A 25,030-nucleotide genomic window follows, 5' to 3' on the forward strand; every position below is an offset into this window, starting at 1 on the left:
TCCCAAGTTTCCTGGGTCCGAGGTCGGAATCTCTATCTCCTGCGTGAGATATGTTCCGGCCCGAGGGCCCTCATCATTAAACCTCCTCTGCAATTGCATCAAGATGGTTTCTCGTGTGTCTTTGGGTTCGTGCAGGGTCTTCGTTTGGGGGTCTTTCACTACCTCCCTCTCCCCACTCTCTCTAGCCCTCCAACTCAGTATGACTTTGAATTCCTAATCCTCCTGCCTCTACCTCCTGAGTGACCACAGCAGTTTATGTGGTGCTGGGGGTGGAATCTAGGGCTTCAGATGCACGAGGCAAACATCTACCACATGGCTCCATTGCTGGCCTCCTTGTATGGCAACATCATCCTCAACATGTATACTGCCTTAGCAAGCTGCCTCCTGACCTCAGCCTCTTCTGGGTTTGGCTGACCTGGACCTGCTCCCAAAAGGTGACAAAAGTCCCCACTTCATTTCTGTGCTCAGCACTTAGCCCAGACCATGCCAGTGAGCCAGGGGTTCAGAAATGTTCATTAAAACAGAGAGGGTTGTGATTGATCCCAGTGGCAGAGTACTTGTCCAGCAATAGTAAAAGAAAACAACGTTTTAAAAAGAACTAAGCACCAAGGTCTGGCGGCGAGGTTCAGCTGATAGACTTCTTGCCTAACCTGCTGTTACTAGCTCTGCATAAGCCAAACATGCTGGCACGGGCCTATAATTCTAGTACTTGGCAGGTAGAAGCAGAAAGATCAAGAGTTCAAGGCCATCCTCAGCTACCAGAAAGGTCTAGGATAGCCTGGGCTACATGAGGCTCTGTCTTGAAAAGAAAGCAAGATTCCACCTAAATGTACCAGAGTATAGCTGCAGAGTAGAGTGCTTGCTCGGCAGAGCTTGGGGATATGGGGAGGGAATTCTTATATAATGCTGTTAGGGTGTAAAGTGGACAGTCAGTAGAGAAAGCAGTGTGGGAATTCCTCGGTATGCAAAAAAAAAAAAAAGGTTTATAAGAACCTTAAAAAATAAAAGTAAGTAATTAAAAAAAAAGAGAGAAGTCTTTTGAGTGTTCAGCAGAGGAGTCAGTAATGAAAATGTGAACTGTGGGGAGGTTGCAAGGGTGGGGTACATGATGTGGAATATATAAAGGACCAATAAAAAGTTAGGAAATGTGGTAAGTGGACACGATGGAATATTATTCAACCCTCAAAAGGATGACAGCCTGTTCTTCCATAATTCGGAAGGAGCCATGTACAGACAGACCCATGCTGTGTGATCTTACACAGATGGGAAATTGGGGTAGAGGGTGTTGGTTTAGAAGTTGAGAGCAAAGAGCAGCAGCTGGGGAGGGAACTGGGAGGAAGATGAGGTGGTCAAGGCTTTGCATACAAAATTACAGTCAAACAGGAAGCCCTGGGGTCCCTTCACTCTGTAGTCATTACCTCCAACAATAAAGAATTGTTTGTTCCAAACAAGCTACAGGAAAGAACGTTATCACAAACATGACAGATGTAATAATGACTCAGTTGGGGTTATTACACAAGGTCTGGAAAACATAAATGGAAACACAATGTGTAATTTTATGTGTAATTATAAATATGTATAATTACTACGTGTTAATTAGGAATGACATAAAACTTCTTAAAGAGCCCATTGTGAACAGTGAGTGACTGAATGAGTGAACAGGTAAATAACCTCTACCTGTCCTGGTACATATCAGCTCAGAGTGTGCCGATCCAGCTGTGTCGCTGCCAATCAAAGGGCTGGCCACTGTGGACAGGAGAGATGGCTGAACAGGTAAAGAGACTCACCACCAAGACTGACAATCTGAATTTGTCACTGGTAGAAGGAGAGACCTCACTGCCACAGAGGACAGGCTCCCTCTGAACTTCATGGAGGCAAAGGGAGCCTGTGGTTGGGGTAGACATCCAGGGAGAGGGACCAAGGCTGAGGAAATGCTGAACCCAGGTTTCCTCATCTGCAAAACTGGAGAAAAACCAAGTCTTTGAAAAGACACAGACACAGACCTCAGGTTCTATAAACATGTGACCTAGGATGCTGACCTCATGCTGGCTTTGGCTTTGTGGAAGCCTTTATGGGACCTACAAGATGGTTCAGTGGGTAAAAGTGCTTGTGGCCAAGACTGAAGACCTAAAAATCCACATGGTAGGAAAAAAACAACACCCCCATAAGCTGTCATCTATGTGTTCCATGGCATTTGTGCACACCCCTAAATTAATTAACTAGTTAATTAATTAATTAATTTAAAAAAAAGCCATGCCAAGTTTCTTTAGCCACTAGTCAAGTTCTTTGTTGGTTTTTGCCTTGCTTCTTCTGAGACAGAGTTTTGCTATGTAGCCCTGGCTGGCCTGGAATTCCTATGTCGTCCAGGATGGCCTGAAATTGACAATCCTCCTACCTATAAAAGCCTTCCAAGTATTAAGGTTTGTCACACCCAATGCTCAGATTCTAAGTTAGTTTGTTTCTTCTTAGTGTGTACATAAGGGGGTGGCATGCGATGGTGCATGTGTGCAGGACAAAGGACAACTTTGTGGAGTTGCTTCTCTCCTTCTACCTTTAGGAGGATTCTGTAGATTGAACTTAGCTCTTCAGGATCTCTCTCCAGTTGGGGTGTGTGTGTGTGTGTGTATTTGTGTGTGATACTATATGTAAATATGTATCATACATATAATGTTATATATATATATATATATATATATATATATATATATATATATATCATACAGAAAACACACATCCCATGGCACCCTTTCTCACACACACTCTCCTTCCACCGTGTGACTCCCAAACCCTGAAGCCAGGTCACTGGGTTTGGTAGCAAATCTATTTACCCACTGAGCCATCTTGCTGGCCTGGTAACACATCTGGAATCAAAAACCACTAAAGATACTGTATTAAGGTTCTCTAGAGTAATTGAACTTCTTTTTCTGCATATATAGAAAGGGAATTCATTAGAATCAACTAATCCAATAGTGGGCTCTGAACAGAAAGTCCAAGAATCCAGTGGCTGTTCAGTCCACAAGGTTGGATGTCTCAGCTGGTGTTCAGTAGATGCTGGGATCCCAAAGAAGTAGTCTCCAGAGCCAGTGAAGGAATGAACTTTAGAGCAAGTTGAGGGCACACAGGCAAAGAACAAAAGCTTCCTTCTTCGATGTCCTTATGTAGTCTTCCAACAGAAGGCATGGCTCAGATTTGATCTGGATTAAAATGTGGCTTTCTGTCACAAAGATCCAGATTAGAAGCAGATCTTCCCACTTCAAATTAAGCAGGAATCCCTTAAAGGTCTGCCCTCTATTTTTGGGTTTTAGTTATCCCAGATGTAGTCAAATTGACAACCAAGAATAGCCCTCAAAACTACCAACCCCAGGAGCTAGCAGATTTCATTGAACTTTTTTCCTTTTACATTTATTTGCATGTGTGCATGTGAGTACATGTGTGTGCATGTGCACACCGTGGCACACATGGTGTTCTCTCACGTCACCATGTGGATCTCAGGAATCAGACTCAGGTTGTCAAGATTAGTGGCCATCTTGCTGGCATTTGCCACAAAATTCTCTCAGGAGACTGAACCCTGCCGGTACCCTGATGCAGAGCTTCAGAACTTCCGAAGGAAGAGGCTGGCCACTCACAGACCTCCCAAGACAAGATCAGGGAATGGTGGTTCACATGTTTGCAGAGTAGAACTTCTACAGGCTTCCTACAGAGAAATCAGCCCCCTGCTGCTGAAGACAGGCCTGTAGCCAACATGCCAGCCTCCAGCAGGGTCTCTGGAGAGCATTCCTGGTTAATAAAACCAAGACCACTGGCAAAAAAATGGAGGGGGAAAAAAATCAACATACAGTCGTGGGAAAATGAGAATTTTGGCCTTTGTTTAAAAAATCATAATGTTACTTTCTGGAAGCCAAATATTCCTCAAAGGGGGATGATTAAACACATAATGGTTCTTCTTTCTGACTTGGCCAAGGTCCTAGCTCAAGCTGCACATCCTCCTCAAAGGACCTGTAGCTCTGTTTATTGACCTTGTGACAGTTTGAGAGGACTGAGGACCCAGGAGGGCAAAGCTAGGAATTCCAGGTATGACCGTTCAGCCGAAGTCCCGGTAAAGCAGGCCTCAAAGTTTCCTGGTTCTTAAAATGGGAACCGACTGAAAAAATGTCTTCCACTCAGTAACTGTTGCCACATTTGTTTGGGAGGATCTTCTAGGCGTTTCTCTGAGATCCTGCTGGCTGGAGGGCTGGGGAGGTCCTGAGGGGTGTGTCTGTGGGAGGCAGGCAACGTGGGGGGTGAAGGCAGGCTCCAGGCTGGATGGGTAGGAGCCTGAAGGCATGAGAGACGGATGGATTCTTGGTGGTTTGGGTGGAATTTGACATCCTGCCATTTCCCCTTATCTCCTCATCAGAAGAGAGTCAGAGGAGAGTGTGAGCTCACCCTAACGCAAGCCATTTTCACCTTCTGGTTCCTATCAATTAAAGCCTCTGTCATCTGCTGATCCGTTTTTGGAAGACTGAAAGGCATTTCTGGGCTGGGTGGCTTGAAGCTAATTAGTCTGTCTCCATCTATAAGATTAAGGAATCACTTCACAAACTTCCACACAATGGAATCAGGATTTGAAGCTCAATTCTGCCATTTATTAGCTATGGTGTCATCTCATGGTACTTACTTGATTAAAGCTGTGCTATCCCCCTCTATAAAATGGAAGCAGTAACAGTCCAGGTCCACATACTCACACAACAGTTGGGTTGCTCTCCTGTCAGGTTCACACCAACATACTGGACATTCTGCGTGCGTGCGTGCGTGCGTGCGTGCGTGCGTGTGTGTGTGTGTGTGTGTGTGTGTGTGTGTGTGACTATACATGCCCATGGATGCATGCAGGTGCTTATAGAGGCCAGAAGAGACCATCAGCTCCTCTGGAGCTGGGGTTAAGACAGCTGTGAGCTGCCCCTTATGGGACTCGGAACTAAGCTCTGGTCCTTTTGAGAGAGCAGCAAGTGGTTGACCTCTGACTCTCCAGTACCAGGCTTAGAAGTGCATACACCACAGTGCCTGGCTTTTTATGGGTTCTGGGGATAAGACTTATGTCCTCTGCCTGCTCTGGGAGCAATATACTTAGCCAACCTCCTCAGTCTGCTACTTGACTTCTTTCCTCATGACACACTCCTTTTTTGACATCGGTCTCCCTAATAGTGTTCTCCTCCAGGAGCCAAGCCATGCTTGGTTACCTGCTTGCTATGGGGGAAGGCTGAGTTCCTAAGGTTCATGTGCTAAAAGCTTTGCTCCTAGGTGGTGCTTTGGAAAGCCTCCGGAACTTTTAAGAGATGGAGACAGGGCTAGAGAGATGGCTCAGAGGTTAAGAGCACTGACTGCTCTTCCAGAGGTCCTGAGTTCAATCTACAGCAACCACATGGTGGCCCACAACTATCTGTAATGAGATCTGGTGCCCTCTTCTGACCTACAGGGACATATACAGGCAAAATATTGTACTCATAATAAATGTGTATGGTATTTTGAAACCATAGGCCTCTGTCTGTCCTTCCCTCCCTCCCTCTCTTTTAGTCTATCTATCTATCTATCTATCTATCTATCTATCTATCTATCATTTATTATCGATCCACCATCTGTTTATCTATCACCTATCTTTCCCCCCTCTTCTTTATTTCTCTTACCCCCACGCTCATCCTCTTTCTCCTTTTCTCCCTCCATTCTCTCTTTATTTCTTAGGAGAGGTCTCGTTATGTACCGTGGGCTAGCCTGGAACACTTGTTCTTCCTGCCTCAGCCTCCTGAGTGCTAAGATTACAGACAGATGCCATCACACTGGCTGAACTTTTTCTAAGCTGATTTTCTCAAGTGTGATTGTTAAGGTTTACTGTCAAGTGGATCTAGAATCATCTTGGAGACAAATCTCTGGGCATGTCTGGGAGAGGTCTCTAGACTGGGCTAACAGAAGTGGAAAGGTTGACTCTGAGTGTGGGTGGTACCCTTCTATGGGTTGGAGTCCAGGACCAAATTTTAAAATGGGAGGAGCCCAGCACCCACATTTGTCTCTGTGTTTCTTAATTTCAGATGCAGTATGGTCAGCTGCCTCATTCCCCTGTGCCAGGATGAACTGAGACCTCGAACTGTGAGCCAAGGGAGTCTTCCTTACTGAGGCTGCTCTTGTCGGGGATTTTGTCACAGTAACAAATAAAGTACCTGTGACACTCTGGTTGTTCAATCTCAGATTGAACAAACATAGTATCTTAGGCAGGAAGCTGTGAGACAATCTGTCATTTCCTCCAGAAAGCCCTCCTGGATAAGAACAACCCTTTTAGTGAACTGACAGATACCCTGGACTGAAGATCTTGCCATCACATGGGTCCCAGACATACTCAGCTGCATTTTAAAATCTCTTGATGTGTCTTTCTGCTGGCTTCCTGACCTCAAGACAGGAAACATGTCACAGTCCTCCCCCTCTTCCTCTTCCCCTCTTCCTCTTCTTCTTTCTTCTCCTCTTCCTCTTTCCCCTTCTTTTTTCTTTTCTTTTTTGACAGAGTCTCATATAGCACAGGCTGACCACAAACTTGCTATTCAGCTAAGGATGACCCCGAACTTCTGATCCTCCTGCCTCCACCTCTAGAATACTGAGATTACAGATCTGTACCACCATGCCTATTTTAGGAAATCTGGGTGTGTTGGGCTCAGATTCTACCACCTGAGCCCCATGCTCAGCCCCACCTAGTTCTTTGTTTTGTTTTGGTCAGGTGATTATTTTACAGGTATTCTCTCTTGTTGCTTCTTAACTAGCTGGGCAACCTACTGCTCCACTGATGATATCACTTACGATGTCACGAGGGTGGCAGGTGGCAGCCATCTACAATTGCAGCCCAAGGCTGTGCAGTACCCAGGATCTCCTTAATGTTCTAAAAAGTTCTCTGGCTAAAGAATGGTGCAGCATCAGATGGGTGGCGTGGACAATGTCTCCAAACGTGCTATTTCCATCATCTAATGTTTCTCTGCTCCTTTCTGTCTGACCTGGGCAGAGGCAGAGGGTACTGCTCTGTGTGGGCCAATCTGCTCTGAGTGGTCAGTTACACTGTCACCTCCAGATCTTTCCAGTCACTGGTTGCCTTGGAGACTTTATGGTCAACTTTTTTTTGAGACCTAGGAAACAGATCTTGGGGGCCAAGTTGGCTATATCTCTGGCCTGGCCTCTATGCACCTCAAGCATGTGACTTTGATCTTATTGGAGTTGAGTGACTGGAAAAAGTTGCACTGTGTCCTCTTGTAAGACAAAAGTCCCTCCCCCCCTTTTTCTTGTAAAGACAGGGTCTTACTATGACGTTCTAGCTGGCCTGATACTCTCTAGGTAGACCAGGCTGGCCTCACTGAGACCCACCTGCCTCTGCTTCCCAAGTGCTGGGATTAAAAACGTGTTCTACCATGCCTTGTACAGACCCTAGATCTAAGAGGGAGATGCGATCCCCCCTCCCTCATCCCTTCTCTGTTAAGCATGTCTGAAACACCAGCTCACCCACCAGCCACCTCTAGGACCTCTGCTTTCCCTCTCCCATCTTAGGGTTATGACCCCTGTCCCTTCACCCCCTCTCCACTAGGGGGCCCCATCTCTGTTTTCTTGTGTTCTTCCGGAGTCAGCTGAAATTTCTGCCACTCCTTCCAAGAAGCCCCTGCCTCTCAAATGTCCCTCCCCCCTTCCTTCTCGCCCGGAGAAGCCACGTGCCATTGAGCATACAGTTCCAAAACTTCCTTCTTCCTCAAAAGCTTTCCTTGGTGGCAACTCCACAGTAGGGTCGTGCATGCTGCTGCCTTTGATGAATCTGCTGGGAATAGATACTCAGGGTGCTTCCGTGTTTAACCCTACAGACACTTGCAAAGAACGGTCTTTTCTTTTGAGCTTCTGTGTAAATGAGGTCTCAGTCTGTAGCACAGGCTGGCCTGGAACTCGCTAACGACAACCTTCTCGCCTCAGCCTCCCGAGGGCTGGGGTTTCACGAATACAGCACCAGTGCCTGCAAGGACATTCTTGGGTGCACAGATGTGGTAAGATAGTTTAGGACAGAGCCTGAAGGTGGAGGCGTTGCTGGGTCAGACACCACAGGCAGGGTTTGGATTTAGAAAAACTGGCCCAGGACTGAGGGTGTGGCTCAGTCGTTGGTTCTCACTTAGCGAACACGAAGCCACAGTATTAACTGAGCGCGGAGGCGCACCCCTTAATCTTGGTATTTAGGGGGTGGAGTCAGGAGGATCACAAGTTCAAGGTCAGACCGAGATCTGAACTGAGGCCACCCTCTGCTACCTGAACTCCACGGAAAGGAAGGAAAGAGAAGGAGGGGGAGGGGAGGAGGAGGAGGAGGAGGAGGAGGAGGAGGAGGAGGAGGAGGAGGAGGAGGAGGAGGAGGAGGAGGAGGAGGAGGAGAAGAAGATACCTCGGGCAGAGAGCACAATAGGCTGGGGAGACACATCGAGACTAGTTAGAGCTGGATAGAGAAGACGGAGCTTTGGGATGGAAAGTGGGCTTTTCTTGGAGAGCGTCCCCAGTGTCCTACAATGAGCCGGGCCCCCTCCTCCCCTCTTCCTCTAGTAGGAACGCTTAGATCTTCTGAGATCCAAAAAGCCTTGTGGGGGGCCGGCCACACCCAAGACAGGGATTTGAGGGGGCGGGGCGCAACGCCTTTAGTGCTTAATTAAAAATCCTTTGTCTTGCTTACAGACCTGCTGGGGTTTCCTACTGGGCCAGCCTTTGGTTTTGCTCTGTCCTTTGGGGTGACACTGGAAGAGGCAGGTGCCCAGAGAATCCTGTCGCAGCACAACAAAGCCTTGGCTTTTAAGGACGGACACCAGGGCATTTTCTAACTTCACCTATTCATTCCGTAGTCGGTTCATTCATAGTTATTTCTGAGACTCTCCCTTGCCGGACTCTAGACCGGGGGTGGGAGGGTGGGGGGGGGCAGTCTTAAGGATAAACCACGCCCCTTTCTATAGTGTCTTGTCTTGCTTACTTTTTAAATTTTGTAACTTATTATTTATTTATTTATTCATTCATTTATTATTTATTGTGTGGTTTGGGATCTGGTTCTCTCTACCCGGTGAATTCCATTACATTCAGGTTGCTAGCCTTGACAGCAAACTCCTTCCCCTTTCGCCATCTTGCCCACAATCTTTTCTGTTTTTAAGACAGGATCACCTGTAGTTCAAGCAAGCCTGAAACTCACTGTGTAGCCAAGGATGACCTTGAACTTCTGATCCTCCTGGGTGCTTGAATCACAGACAACGGTATATATCAGGGACTGAGCCCAAGACTTCCTTTATGGGTTGTACCAACTGACTCACATTCCTGGCCCCTCAGGAATTCTTTTCCTTACACGAGTAACTGTGTGAGGAAGAGAAAGCCTGTACCCATTGCCTCTTGAGAGTCACATAGAAAGCGACCTGGCAGACTATACCCTGAAGGGTCAAAAGGAAACTGACTCAATTTCACACAATGCCAGGACACAGGGAGGCCTTCTCTGGGGATGTGACGCAGAAGCAGAGTTTTGAAGGATAAATAGGAGTTTGCCAGAGAGCCAAATCAAACTGACTGATCTTGCCTCTCCGATTGATCTTTCCTATTTTCATCGATGTACACACAAGCTCTTCAAATGACACTCCCATGTCAGATTAGGGGTTCTGGGGCCCTTTAAGGGGTGCTGCGAGAGGGACAGGATTCTCGCTCCCTTGGGCCCCATAGCACCGAATCCCATGCGATCTGGTTTTTCATTCAGCAGAGTGCTTACTGATTGCTTTTGTCTCAGGGTGCTGATTCTCCCGGGACGAGAGATTTATTTAGTCCTAGTCTTCGCAGACTTGACTCTTATTTGTCTGAGGAAATATATTTCTTGGGTTGTTCCCAGAGGAGCAATGCTAGGTCATTACACTGTGAATTGTTAGTCCATAAAGGAGCGGTCCCTCACTCACCCGACTCTGAGCCTGGCTCGTTTGGAACACCGGTTACCTTAATCCTTCCTGGTGTCAGGATGATGGCTCGGCGCGGTCCGGAAGTGAGAGCCCGCGGGTTATTTGTGGATGTGCGGTAAATGTGGCTCCCCTTCAGGACCTCTATTTTCACGAAGCTTGAGACAGAGGCAGAAGAGTGGGGAGGAGGGGGCCCCAGCGCTAGTCAGAAACTTTTAGTGTCCTGGTTGGCACCCGACAGTGTGATAAACAGTAACCCGTGGCTTGGTGTCAGTTCCAAGTACATCTCAGACCCAAGGGAGAACTGAAGGTGTCACACAGTGGGCAGACCTGCAGGAAACACTGGATTCTGTCGCTGTATACACCAGCACTGTATGCACCAGGTATGGTACACAGGCTACACACACATGTGTGATGGTACACACGTTACACACACGTGTGTGTTCAAGTTCAGCCTTGGCTACATGTTGAGTTTGAGACCAGTCTGAGCTACATGAGACTCTGTCAAAATAAAATAAAATAAAATAAAATAAAATAAAATAAAATAAGTTGTCTGGTCCATTGCTGCATAGTCTGCCTTGCCTCACCAGTACCATCTTTGACTGGTCAAGGTCTGGGCCTGTTCCTCTTCCATAGCCCCAGCATCAGCAGCTGCCTGCTAAGGCAGCGATGCCCACACAGGGCATGGCCACGCCTCTCCCCATGGTCTTTATATCAGGAGGAGCTGATGTAACCTTCCATGGTAACCTGCCTGGGTGTGTCCTCCAGCATGCAGTCTGGTACCCAACTTAAACCTGGGCACTCCCTTCTGCTGTGTTCTGTGCCTCCTGATGTCTGCACTGTAGCCCTGACACTGAGGCCCAGAACAGGCAGCAGAGAGATGTCTTTAAGCCCATTTCCCTACTTCCCCCAACAGAGACACAAGGGACAGGAATCCTGGCCCAGAAAGAAACACCTGCACCAGGCAAGTAGACAGAGCCAAAGTCAGTAGTGAGCCATCTCTCCAGTCGCCAATGCCCAGATATTTTCACATAAGTTCTGGAGATTAAATTTAAATCCTCATACCTGCAAAATGAGCACTTATTTTAAGGCTAAGCCTCTCCTCTGCCCTATCTATTTTAACTATTTTTTTGGTTGCTTTATTTTATTTTATTTTATTTTATTTTATTTTATTTTATTTTATTTTATTTTGAGACAGGGTCTTACTTTGTAGTTCTGGCTGGCTTAGAACTCCCTTTGTAGACCAGGCTGGCCTTGAATTCCCAGATATTTGCCTGCCTGGGCCACCTGAGTGCTGGGACTAAAAGTGTGTGCCATCATCCAGCTTTCTTTTATAAAAAAGCAAAACAAAAGTCTGGTTTGCTTTCAGGCAAGCTCTCATGTAGCCCAGCCTGACCTCAACTCTATTAGCTGAGGAAAAGCTTGGGCTTCTGACCCTCCAGCCTCTGCTTCCCAGTGCTAGAATTGCAGGCACACACCACGCTTTTTCTGTGTGATGCTAGGATTTAATTCGTGGCTTCATGCAGGCTAGACAAACAGTATCAATGAAGGCATATCCTTAGCCCCCAGGTTTATATACCTGTCTCTGTGGGGGAAGGGAGTGCTGGAATCATCAAGAAGGGAAAGTGGGCTGTCTTTCCGATGCTACCCTTTTCCAGACAATGCTACACAACACAATGTTTCATTCCTGGAAACTAAACAACAAAACAACCAAGATTTTGTAATGTTGTGTCAGTGTCATAGACCAGGCTGGCCTTGAACTCTTGCTCCGGCCCCACTTGCTCTGGCCCAAAGTACACTGTAGCTGTCTTCAGACACCCATATGAGGGCATCAGATCTCACTATGGATGGTTGTGAGCCATCATGTGGTTCCTGGGATTTGAACTCATGACCTCCTGAAGTGCAGTTGGTACTCTTAACCACTGAGCCATCTCAACAGCCCTGGCCTTGAACTCTTGATCTTCTCTCCTCAACCTATCAATAACTGGAAAAACATGTGTGCCACCCTCCCTTCCCCCCCAACCTTCCTCCCTCTCCCAGGTCTTTTAAGATTGTGCCCATGGATTTTATAGTTCAGAGTCCAGGCCCAGAGCTGGGAGGAGCTGGTTGGGTCTGTGTGGTGCTGTCTGGATGCTGGCTGCAGAGAGTCCGTGGACAGAGCTCCCCCAATAGCTGCTCACCTGTACCGAACATGGACCATTCGTGACTGGTGACTGAGGCAACAGCCATGGGCACCTGCCTTTCCCACAGCATACTGCCTTTGGGATCAGCTCTATGACTGGGCAATACAGGGCCCCAAAGCAAGTGACCAGAGACAAGGAAAAACTGAGCAGACTTCTCAGACAGTCCTGGCTATGGAAGTCACCTGTTGTTACTTCAGTGATACTCTTTTTGGGGACAAACTAGCTATGAGTCAATCCGGATTTGAGTTTGAGAGCAACAGACTGAACTTTAAAACCACAGAGAAATGAAAACAGACACAGTCAGCCACCCACCCAAAGACAAGTCTCTCTCTCTCTTTCCCTCTCCCTCTCCCTCTCCCTCTCCCTCTCCCTCTCCCTCTCCCTCTCCCTCTCCCTCTCCCTCTCCCTCTCCCTCTCCCTCTCCCTCTCCCTCTCCCTCTCCCTCTCCCTCTCCCCCCTCTCTCTTCTCTCCTACCCATGTATATCAACAAGCACACACACATCTCCACAAAGAAAGCACTGACTCTCTTGAAAGTTGTCCTCTAACTTCCATATGTTTGTATGTGTGCACACTCACGCACACACACATGCATATAGAAAACACCATACTCACCAAAGAAATAAATGGAATATAAAAGCTTTAAGTGGTTGGAGAGATAACCCAGTACTTAAGAGTGCTTGCCCCTCCTGTCGAGGACACAAGTCAGTTCAGTACCTAGCGTCCAGTTCAGGAGTTGCATCTGTGACTCCATCTTCAAGGGATCCAGTGCCCTCTTCCAACTTCTACAAACACACACACACACACACACACACACACACACACACACACACACACACTCACATTCACATCAACACATGTATGTACACACTTTAAAAAAATAAGTTAGACAAAGGGGGGGGTATGGAGAGACAGACAGAGAGACAGGGAGAGAGGGAGAAGTACTCCTAAGAAGAAGACTCCTGAGGCTGAGGGTTTAAAGTATGTAACACTCTTGCAGAAGCTCAGTTCCCAGCACCCACTTTGGGAAGTTTACAAATGCCTGTAACTACAACTTCAGGGGCTCTGAACCCTCTCTGGCCTCTGTGGGTACCTGCACCCATGAGCACACACACACACACACACACACACACACACACTCATACACACATACACACTCATACACACATACACAGAGAGACGGGGGAGAGAGAGGAGGGAGTTCATAGACATACAATTAAAAAGAAAAAATAATCTTAAAAAGAATTGAATACTTTTTTTTTTTTTTAAAGCGATTCTTCAGAAAAACACCACCAGCAGTCCAGTTTCCCAGAGGAAGCTCTCTGCAGGCAGCCTTCTGCTTTCTGTCCTGAGATGTTTAGCTGTATTCTGTATGAGTCTCAGGTCACTGGGACCCTACAAACCATGTTCTTCTGTGACTGGCTTATTGTGTCTAGCATGGTTCTCAAGGCTTATCCATGTAATAGCACATGTGAGAACCTTATGTTTTCTGAGTGTGTACAAGTACACGTGATATGCATGTATGTATGCATGCATGTATGTATGTATGTATGTATGTGTATTTGCCTTTATGGGTGCATATTTGCATGCAGATACATATTCATGTAGAGGTCCAAGATTGACATCAGGTCTTCTTTGATCCTTCTCCATCTCACTTCACAGAGGCTGTGTCTCTCACTGACCCTGAGCTCAGTGTTTCAGCCAGTCTGGCTAGCCAGCTTGCTCTGGGCATTTCCTGTCTCTGCCTCCCTTGCACTGGGTTACAAATTGTCACGTCCATCCCATTTTCAAATTCTAGGCTTCACACTTAATGACAAGGCCTTTATCCACCAAGCATTTCCCCAAGCTTCCCTCCCTTTTATGGGTGAATAAGAGCCTATCACGTGCCTGTGTGACATTCCACGTGTTCTCGTTATCCCTTCAGGGACACTGGGATGCCCCAGCCTATGTGAATATTGGTGCTGGACACATGGTATGTGAATATCTTCCTGGGTACTTACTCTCAGCTCTTTGGGGTATAGACCTGGAAGGGGTTCTGCTGGCTCCTGTGACAGTCACCTGCCAGTTTCTGTCCCCAGCAGTCAGGCTCCCAGCTCCTATATTCACCAGCACTTGTGACTTTTTGCCTTTTGTTTTTCCAGAAGTCTTGCTTTGTTATCCATGCTGTCTTTGAACTTCCCTCTGCTCCCAGCTTCTGAGCAGCTGCGACTGAGTTCCACACGGCTACGCCTGGCTTCTCTTCATTTTCCTTCTTTTACTTTTATTTTATTTTTTATTTATTATTTTAAATTTAATTAATTTATTTAATGTATGAGTGTTCTGCTGCATGTACCCCCACATGCCAGAAAAGAGGGCACAAGGTCCCCTAATAGATGGTCTTGAGCCACCATGTGGGTCCTGGGAATTGAACTTAGGACTTCTGGTAGAGCGGTCAGTACTCTTAACTGCTGAGCTGTCTCTCCAGCTTCTTTACTTTTATTTTATATATCTTCTAGATGCATTTATTTTACTTTTTATGTGTTTGAGTGTTTTAGCCTGTGTGTCTGTGTGTCGTGCATATACAGTTCACATGGAGTCAGAAGAGGTCTTCAGATGCCTTGGGATTGGAGTTCAGACAATTGTGAGCCACCATTAGGTGCTGGGGACTGAACGCAGGTTCACAAGAAGAACAAGTATTCTTACCCACTGAACCATCTCTCTAGTCCTTAAATTTTAAATTAAATTAATTACTGTTGTGGTAGGGGGATTGCACTGCAAGGCATTCATATGGAGGTCAGAGGACACAGACTTGATGGCAAGCACCTCTGCCCATCGCGTCACGGGAAGATGGAGCTGGAGAGCTGTTATTCTGACTCAGTGCTGCCACCCAGTGGACGTACAGCACTTAGCCTCTGTGGAACCTGGGCTTTCTCCATCACAAAACAACAAAACTTTAATCTCTGGATTAAACTCTGGAGGCAGAAGCAGGCAGATCTCGGTGAGTTCTGGTCCAGCCTGGGCTAGATATTGTGAGACCCTATCTCAAAATAAATAACAATTGGACTGGAAATAGATGTTCTGGATGCTTTGTAAAACATAATTTTAAAACATAATTGTATGATGATGATGATGATGAGTGTGTGTGTGTGACAGAGAGAGAGAGAGAGAGAGAGAGAGAGAGAGAGAGAGAGAGAGAGAGAGAGAGAGAGAGAGAGCATACCATGGTACCCATGTGGAGGTCAGAGGACAGCTTTGTGGAGTTGGTTTTCTTCTTTTACCTTCCGTTCTAGGCACGGAACTCAGGTCATAAAAGCTCCTTTGCTTCCCCCCCCCTTTCATGAATGGGGACATAGAGTGGTTTCTAGAGCTTGCTGGATCTTGAAACCTTGTCTCCACCTTTATGGGGTCACCCAACTCAGAAGCTTCCATCACAGTTTCGTGTGGCCCAGGCTGGCCTAGAAACCACTGTGTAGCTGAGGATAACCCTGAACTGCCCATCCTCCTGCCTCTACCTCCCCAGTGCTAGTGTAACAGGTGTGTGGCACCACATCTGGTGAGACTGAACCCAGGGCTTCCTGCAAACTAGGCAAACATTCTACCATCTGAACTGTATCCCCACCCCCGTGACGTGCTGCTGGGAGTACTGTGGATACGGCATGGATAACTCTTAGGTGCTTCTCTAGAAAGAGAGTTCCAACACCAGCCAAAACACACCATGGAGCTCAAAGCTGCAATTGCTTTGTTCTCTGTGTTTAGGGTTCAGACTCACTGGGAGGAATGACGTCTGAAGACGGCTGTGAAGACCCTATTCTTGGTTTTCTTTTGCCCCCTGGTGGTGTAATCTGGAAAGGCACTGGTGAAGGTCCACTGAGGTGGGTGTCCTCTAAGTTAGACAGGATTTCCAGAGTCCACAGGCAATAGAAGCCTCTCTACGTTTCCACCCTTCACTTAGCTAGTTCCTGAGCTCTCACCAGGGCCTTTTCTTTTTCAGGTTTTCTACAATCCTTCCATAGAAATAGACCAGCCAGGGGGCTGTCCTTTGGGCTTGTCCTTTCCCAATGGATCTTGTGTGCCCAGAGCCATGAAGACCTCAGCAGGGGAAAGACAGGTGTGCAAGAAAGCAACGAGAAGCCTCTCTTGGGGGTGTCTACTTCTTGTACACTTTGTGGCATTTATGTGTGTGTGTATGTATGTGTGCTTTCATGTATGAGTGCTTATGAATGCATGTGTATATGTGTGTGAATGTGTGTGTGCTTTCATGTATGAGGTATATGAGTGCATGTGTATGTGTGTATGAACAGTGTATCGCCATATTGTTTTCTGTGTCCTTCAGTGAATATGATATAGCTACAAATAGACACTGTACGGGCAATCTTGCATGCGTATTGAGTGTGGAATGGTTAGTAAGGTGTAGAAAGAGTGACATCGCACTCTGTAAGTGGGTAGTAACTCTCATTCCGCTAAGAATAAGAGGTATGTAATCACAGTGCGATGGCCAGGACTAAGAAAGCGAGCAAGCTTCAATAATATATAACATGTCCTCATGCTCAATAATACCTACTATTCCAGCTGTGTTCAGATTTTCAGGTCATTTACCAAGTATCCCTCCCCCCCTTCTTGAAACAGAGTCTCCAGGGTAGCTTGATTTTGAATCTTCTGGGTAGCCAAGGTAACCTTTGGATTTGTGGTCCTCTTGCCTCTGTTGGGATTTTGTATGGGAGCACCTTAGGCTGTCCCGAGTTAGGAAAGGGAGGTGAGATCCTACAGGACCCTATTAAGGCCCCCAGTGGTGGTGGGCACGCAGCATCTGCAGGGAGCATCTGAAGAGTGACTCACTGATGGGACTTTGCTGTGAGGCCCATAAAGACCCCTCCCACGTGACAAGGACCTGTGGTGAATTTGGTGGCCTCTCTGCTTATTTCCTAGATGGTGTGAGCTACAAGCTCTCCTTTCTTTTCCTACGCTGTCTATACTCTGTGATCTAGTTCCACTTTGCGAACACGGGCAAGGCCGGGATCTCGAAGGCTGAAAGCCCCGTGGATGATTCTGCTTTTCTCAATACAGAGGGTTTTATCTTGAGGGATAAAACCCTCCTCTCCTCTCTCCACCACTATTGATCCTCCAGATGTGATCTTGGGTATTTCGGGACAGCTCCATTCACACTGAGTAAGCCTGTGGAAGTTGTGGAGAACAGTAGGTTCCGCTTGCATAAATGCTCTGAGGAACCTCTGTCTGATCAACAGAGGCTTTAAAAATGGGGGAGCTGTGTCTCATCAATAGAGACTTAAAAAGTGACTCTTGGCAGGATGCAATCTGAAACTGACAGGTGCGTATCAGGAAAGGTTGTTTGGTTCAACGAGCATGTCTCTGCCTATAATTTAAAAAGTCCCAGTGGACAAAAGACTGCCTTTGGATAAAGAGGAGATGGGGTGGCCCATAGGCAAATAGCAGTTCATAAAGGCAAAGGGAGAAACCCCGAGTTAAGATGACGTGTTTAATTTTAATTGGACATGCTAATTAGGTGAGCCAAAGGGGGCTTTCAGCTGCTGGACTTCAATACTTTGATAGATGGACCCTGGTAATCAGCCTCAGGAGGGGGAAGTGGCCACATAAGAAAATGGACCTTGGTGGCTAGCTTCAGGAATTTAAACTAATGGTTTTAGCAAGGCGGAGGAATGGGAGAGGCTGGCAAGGCCTGCCAGAGCTGCGCTAGACCCTTGTGCTTGCTCACCATGCCCTCGCCACACTCTGGCCACGCTCTGGCCACGCTCTAGCCACGCCCTCACATGACATCACCATGTCCTTGCCACACCCTTGTCACACCCTCACCACATGCCTGCCACGCCCTTGCCACGCCCTTGCCACGCCCTTGCCCTTTCTATTTACACTTTACTCTTTTTGCTGCCTGTTTGCAGTTCAGGCTCACTGTCTGCTCCTTCTGCCATGTCTGCCTCTTGTTGCCACGCTCCTGGGCTACGATGTTGAATCTTTGAGGTGAAATAAACCCTCTCTTCCTAAAGTTGCCTTTGATCATGATACTTTATCACAGCAACAGAAAAACTAATCCAGACACCCAACATGGCTCCAGATGTGAGCACAGGCACCCGGCTCTGTGGTTCACACCCTGTAAGACACCTGAGTAGAGGACCTGTGCGTGTGGTCTTTGTGCCATCCTCACTTAAAGAAATGTGCAAATGTGATTTTTATTTTTATCTTTACAGTTTCAGGGAAGACACGATTGGCAAGTGCCCTACCACTGAGCCCTGAGCTTCTAGGAGGCAGGGTCTCATGTAGGCCATGTTGGCCTAGAGAGCTTTATGCACCCGAGGATGGTCTTGCATTGCTCATTCTTCTGCCTCTGCTCTTGAATGCTGGGATAGCAGGCATGAGCTACCACACGTGGTTATATGGCGCTGAAGTCTGAGTCTGGGCCTTCCACATGCTGGGCAAGCCCTGGACCAACTGCGCGGCGTCTCCAGCCATGAGTGGATGGAGCCGACCCTCCTGCCTTTGCTTCCCAAATCTGCCACGATAGGTGTTCACTATCATGGCGGGTCCTTTTTTATTATCTCCTTTAAAAAGATATGTTTACAATTTAATTTATCTTATGTGTATGTAGTAAGTGTCTGCATATGTACCGTGGGTGTGCCTGGTGCCCTTGGAGGCTGAAAGACAGCATCAGATCCCCTGGAACTGGAGTTAAAGATGGCTGTGAGTCACTGTGTGGGTGCTGGGAACAGAACCCTGGTCCTCTGCAAGAGCAGCAAGTGCTCTTAGCCATGGAGCCATCCCCCAAGCCTCCAACTTCTACTTAAGAACACACTACATTGTCTTTTAGGAATGTCATGGTGGTCGGGTTCTTGTGTCAACAGTCAGCTTTAGTCTCATGTAGCCCAGGTTGGCCCTTAACTTCTGATCTTCCTTGGTCTACTTTTTGAATTTTGAGATTCTCAGCATTTACTACTATGCCTGGCAGTTTTGCTATCTATCTATCTATCTATCTATCTATCTATCTATCTATCTATCTATCTACTGTTGGGGGAGGGGCATGTGTGCATGCTGGGCTTGCCTGTGGAGATCAGAGAGTAGGTTTCTGGACTCAGTTCTCTTTCATGGTGGGTTCTTGGCCTTGATCTCAGCTCCTCAGGTTTGTGGATCAAACTTCACATTTTTAAAATTTCACCTGTGTGTTTTGCTCGTGTGTATATATGTGCACCAAGTGTGTGCAGCATCTTAGAGGGCCAGAAAAGTGTATCAGATCTTCCAGCACTGGAGATGCAGATGGTCGTGTGTTGCAACATGGGTGCAGGAAATAGAACCTGGGTCCCCTGTTACAGCTGCCGCTGGGCTTAGCTGCTGAGTGTCTCTCCAGCCTCAGCTTTAGACTCTTAACGTCCCTAACAGAAACGCCAGGCTCACTGCCCTCATCCCGACAGCATCCTTTCCATCCCTCTTCAGGCCTCGGCAGCCACAACCCTCCCCTCTGTCCCTCTGTCCCTCTGTCCCTCTGTCCCTCTGTTCCTCTGTCCTGATTTGAGTCTTCCCGTCATTTCCTGTGAATGAATCGGAGCCTGCAAGGTCCTCTGAGACTGGGTCCTGAGGGCTTCAGGATGCAGCTTTCTAGAGCTAACACCCACCCTGGTCTTTGAGTCATTCATGGCCCTGTAAGAAACCCAGGCTCTTTGAGCCCAATAAACTTAGTGGTTCACTAATCTGGACTTGGGAAGAATTGTCTCTTTGGTCTGTCATTGATCACACCTCTCTAGGAACAGCCTGACAATAAAACAGTGAACTGTTCACTCGCACTACCAAAGACGACTTCCCCTCCCCCGACTCCTCCAGTGATCTGCCAACACTCACTTTCAGTGGGTGTGATTGTGGGTAAGGAAGAGGGGGTTCACGGGCAGGAGGATACTTCAGTGCAGCTTGTTGCCAAGCGTGATGACCCACGTGACAGGGGGAGAAAACTGACTCCTGCAAGCTGTGCTCTGGCCTCCATACACACACCACACACACACCACACACACCACACACACCATACACACACCATACACACACCACACACACACACACACACACACACACACACCATACACACACACCACACACACACCACACACACACACCATACACACACACCATACACACACACACCACACACACACCACACACACACACCACACACACACCACACACACACCATACACACACACCACACACACACCACACACACACCACACACACACCACACACACACACCACACACACACCATACACACACCACACACACACCACACACACACCACACACACACCACACACACACACCACATACACACCACACACACACCATACACACACACACCACACACACACCACACACACACCACACACACACCACACACACACCATACACACACACACCACACACACACCATACACACACACACCATACACACACCACACACACACCACATACACACCACACACACACACACACCACACACACACCACACACACACCACACACACACACCACACACACCATACACACACCACACACACACACCACACACACACACCATACACACACCATACACATCACACACACACCACACACACACCATTCACACACCATACACACACACCATACACACACCATACACACGTATGCAAGCATGAGGATTTGAGTTCAGATCTTAAGCATGCATGTCAAAGCCCAATTAGGAGGTGCACTGGGCAGCCCCAGAGCTGTGGGGCTGGGGTAAAAACAGAAGGATCTCAGGGCTCACTAAGCAGAGCTGAATTAAGGAACTCCAAGTTCAGAGAGAGAACCTGGCCCCAAAAGTGGGCAAAGAGTGATACAAGAAGACACCGGAAGTCTACCTCTGGCTTCCCTAGAGGCATACACGACGAAGTGCACCTGAACACACACACACACACACACACACACACACACACACACACACACACACACACACACACACACACACACACACACACACACACCCTCCACAGCAGGTGCATCCAGGGGAACTGAAATGTAATGTGCATATAGGCCACCAGGTGGCGCCCTAATGCCACAAAAAGACTATGTGGGTTCACGGCCGCTCTTGAAGGTCACCTGGCTGCTGTATTTGCTCATTTCACTGGTGCTTTACGGAAGGACCCAGGCGTGCAGGGGGCCTGGGTCAGGATAATTCCTGTTTCTTGCCCCTCCCTCTTCATCTTTCTTCCTTCTTCGTAGAAATAGGGATTGCAGTCGTGTGGTGGTGGGGGGCGCTCCCATGTGAGAGGCAAGCACCTGTTACTGGACTACACCCCCAGTCCATTTCTGTAAGAATTTTCTAAAAGTAAGAATGTTCCTATCATTTGCCACTTTTTTAAAAAAATGGGGTTTCTCTATGTAGCCCAGGTTAGCCCCCAACTCAAGTTTCTCCTACTTCAACATCCAAAGTCCTAGAGCGTGACAGTGTGCCTGGTTTAATACTTAATCTCTTTGCAATTTATATATTTTATGACTGTATGTGTATGAGTGTTTTGCCTGCATGTATGTCTGTGCATCATGTGTGTGCCTGGTTCCCAAGGATATCAGAAGAAGGTATCAGATCTGTAGGGCCCAAGTTACTGACAGTTGGGAGCTGCGCTGCTGGTGCTGGGGGACTAAACCCCAGTCCTTTGGGAGAGCAATCAGTGCTCTTAAACATTGAACCATCTCTCCAGGCCTGGTTTAATACAAAAAACAAAAACAGAAGCAAAAGCAACCACTTCTTTTCACTTTGCACAGTAACTGACAGAAGGCAAGATACAAGAGAAACGTGATCAACAAATAAACCCAATCAAATAGCAATCACAATGTTTAAGAATGCAATTTCCTTTTTTATAGAAGGCGGGGTCTCATGTAGCCAGTCTTACCTATAACTCACTAGGTAGCTAAGAATGATCTTAAATCCCCTGTCCTCTGATCGCTATCTCCTTAGTGTTAGACTTCCAGCCATGAAGCACCATGCTCAGTTTACAACGGCGCTAGCAATATAATCCGGGGCTTCCTGCACGCCAGGCCGGTGCTCTACCCACTGACCCACATCCTCGGGCCTTGATTATTGGTTTTTCACTTTTATGTCAGGGTCTGCGTCACGTGCTCTGAACCTCATTGGTTTGTGGAGTCGGCCTTCATTCAAGGGATTCCCATACTGGCGCAGAGCCGCAAGAAAGCCAGAATTTGTGTATATAGTGAGCCAGGGTCTGGTCCTCGGTACTGTGTGGGGCATCCACTGACTAAGTTCTATGACCCTCAGGGGCCCTGCGCTCTCCCTGTGGTTGTTGCGACAAGTCCATGGTTTGTCCACTGTAATACCTCGGCTATCACCGTAGCGGAGCTTTCCCTAAGGACAGCCTTAGCCCGGGAGACTGGAGGCACTGATATCCTCTTCCGACTCCCCTTCTTCCTTTATCCAAGCAGAAGCATGCGAGTTCTCTTACCAATCAGCTTCTAGAATACAAAGGCCACTGGAGACCAGTGCAGTGGCTTCTCACAGGGTGGGCATGGTTGTGGATGTCTTGGGAATTTAGAATGAGTTAGCTTTTGCCCTACAGAGGAGGTTCGGTAGTGCAAAGAGATGGCTTCGGTTTTGTGTGCACAGGGTCCCCACCTGAAGGCTACAGGGACAGCAGGAATCTTGCTTCACGGTGCAGTGCCTATCCCAGCTTGAGGAGGGGAGAGTCTGGAAGACTAAGCACAAGCAGTCCCAGGCCCGAGGTCCTTCATCCTGCAGGAGCAGGGTAGATAGAAAGACCGAGAACTCAGTCTCCTAAAGTGTGCAAGTGTGTTTAGGAGGCTCTGGGGCCAGTTGGGAAATGAGTCAAGGCAAGCTCTGGGATAGCCCAGAAATGGTCTGGGGCCTGCAGATGGGCTGGAGAGCAGCAGACAGGGTGGGAGGGGCTTGGCAGGGGGCGGATCCACGGGGTCTCCGTGTTTCCTCCTGTTCAGGCTGAGCCCTAGCCCACGGAACTGTGTGTGTATATATGGGAATGTGTGTGAACGTGTGTGTGTGTGTGAGAATGTGTGTATGTGAGTCCAGAATGAGTGTGAATGTGTACACAGTCCAGGGGTCCAACTTGAGTGTCCTTCCTCAATTTCTTTCCACCTACTTTTTTTTTTTTTTTTAAAGCACTCTTAACCACCGAGCCATTTCTCACCCCACCTCCACTTTATGTTTTGAGACAGGGTCCCTAGCGCTTACCTGCCTTCCCATTCAGCAGAGGTGCCTGCTCAGTAAAGCTCTGACTGTCCTCCCGACCCACCGCCCCCCCAACTGTGATCACAAGCTGGCACCACCAAGCCTGGCTTTTGCTTAGGCGTGGGGGATGGAACTCAAGTTCTTGTGCTTGCAGCATTAAACACTACACATTACCAACTTGGCCATTTCCCGGCCTTCTGGGGCATTGTTTTATAAAGCGGAGAATTTTGAACCTAGACCAAGTAGAATCAAAACTGCAAAGGGCTCCTTGTCTGGCTCTCAACGTCACCCACCCGAGACCCTGGTCAGGCCTTCCCACCTGTGCTCCAGGCACCCCTCACTTGGAAGCAGCGCCAGCCATCAGCACACTTGCACATGCATCTGGCCCTAGCTCTTAGGCCTTCTGTCTGTGAGAAGGAGAGTGTCTTGTCCAGTTTGAGCCTGGTCCAAACGAACTTTTCTCCAAGTGGCTGAGGGAGGCATCTGCAAAGTCTCCAAGTTCCCCCTCCTCCCCTGTTCATTTTGAAATCACTTCAGACCTACAGGAAAGTTACAAAAATAATACAAAGAATTCCCAGTATGCTCTTTGCCCAGATTCTTTGAATGTTAACGTCTTACATAACCGCGGCACAACCATCAAAACTAGGAAATTACCACTGACGACTGTGTCCAATCCTCAGCCTGTATCTCAGCCTGGACTGCTGTTTCCCGTTTTCTGCCGGAAGAGAACCTTGTTCCTGCTTTAGAATTAAAAACTGTCATTGTTAGTGTCGTTATTATTGTCATTTTTACTTTTAATCGTTTTTTGAGAGAGGAGCTTCTGTAATGCAGGCTGTACTATGTAGCTCTGTAGTCAAGATGGTCTTGAACTTCTGATCACTTGTCTCTACTTCCTGAGTGTTGGGATTACATGTGTGCACCACCATGCCCAGTTTATATTGTGCTGGGATGGAGCCTAGAGTTTTGGGCATGCTATGCTGTCTTTGTCATCGTCGTTGTCATCATCATCATCGGCATCATCTCATAGTCATTGTCATCACCATTTTTTTGACAGGGTCTCACTATGTAGCCCTAACTGGCCAGGGACTTGTTATATAGACCCAGCTGGCCTTGAACTCATGGAGATCTGCATGTCATCAGACTTCTGAGAATAAAGACCTGTGTCACCAGGCTGGGCATTATTATTGATACTTTTTAAAAGTATAATGGCCAGTTGTTTTACAAAATGCATGCCCTTTTGGGTTTTACATGATGTCTCCTCTAGATTAACTAACTTGGCTTGTGCCTGGCTGGAGACAATGTGTTGTTCTTGCAGAGGACCCAAGTTTGGTTCCCAGCATCCACGTGGTGGCTAACAACCATCTGTAACTTCAGTTCCAGGGGATTTGAAGCCCTCTTCTGACCTCCTCGTGTATCAGGCATGTACATGGTGCATATACACATCCGTATGCAGGCAAAACACTACACATAAAATAGAAATAAGTAAATTGTAAAAAATTCAATATAGCTAGGTAGTGATGGCACATGTCTTTAATCCCAGCACTCAGGAGGCAGAGGCAGACAGAGCTCTGAGTTAGAGACCAGCCTGAGTTCCAGGACAGCTGGGGTTACACAAAGAAAGCTTGTCTTAAGAAAATTTAAAACAGAAGGAGAAGAAGAAAAAAGAGGAAGAAGAGGAGGAAGAGGAA

Source organism: Arvicanthis niloticus, chromosome 10, assembly GCF_011762505.2.
Source record: "Arvicanthis niloticus isolate mArvNil1 chromosome 10, mArvNil1.pat.X, whole genome shotgun sequence".
In the NCBI taxonomy this organism is placed as follows: Eukaryota; Metazoa; Chordata; class Mammalia; order Rodentia; family Muridae; genus Arvicanthis; species Arvicanthis niloticus.